A 272-nucleotide genomic window follows, 5' to 3' on the forward strand; every position below is an offset into this window, starting at 1 on the left:
TGTGTGTGTGAGAGAGAGAGTGTGTTTGTGTGTGAGAGAGAGAGTGTGTTTGTGTGTGTGTGTGTGTGAGAGAGAGAGAGTGTGTTTGTGTGTGTGTTTTGTGTGTTGTTTGTTTGCGTGTGTGTGTGTTGCGTGTGTGTGTGTTGCGTGTGTGTGTGTGTGTTGCGTGTGTGTTTTGTGTGTTTTGTGTGTTGTTTGTTTGTGTGTGTGTTTTGTGTTTTGTGTGTTGTTTGTTTGTGTGTGTGTGTTGCGTGTGTTGTGTTGTGTGTGTG

This window comes from Sinocyclocheilus grahami, unplaced genomic scaffold, assembly GCF_001515645.1.
Source record: "Sinocyclocheilus grahami isolate Dianchi unplaced genomic scaffold, SAMN03320097.WGS_v1.1 scaffold187.1, whole genome shotgun sequence".
Taxonomy (NCBI): Eukaryota; Metazoa; Chordata; class Actinopteri; order Cypriniformes; family Cyprinidae; genus Sinocyclocheilus; species Sinocyclocheilus grahami.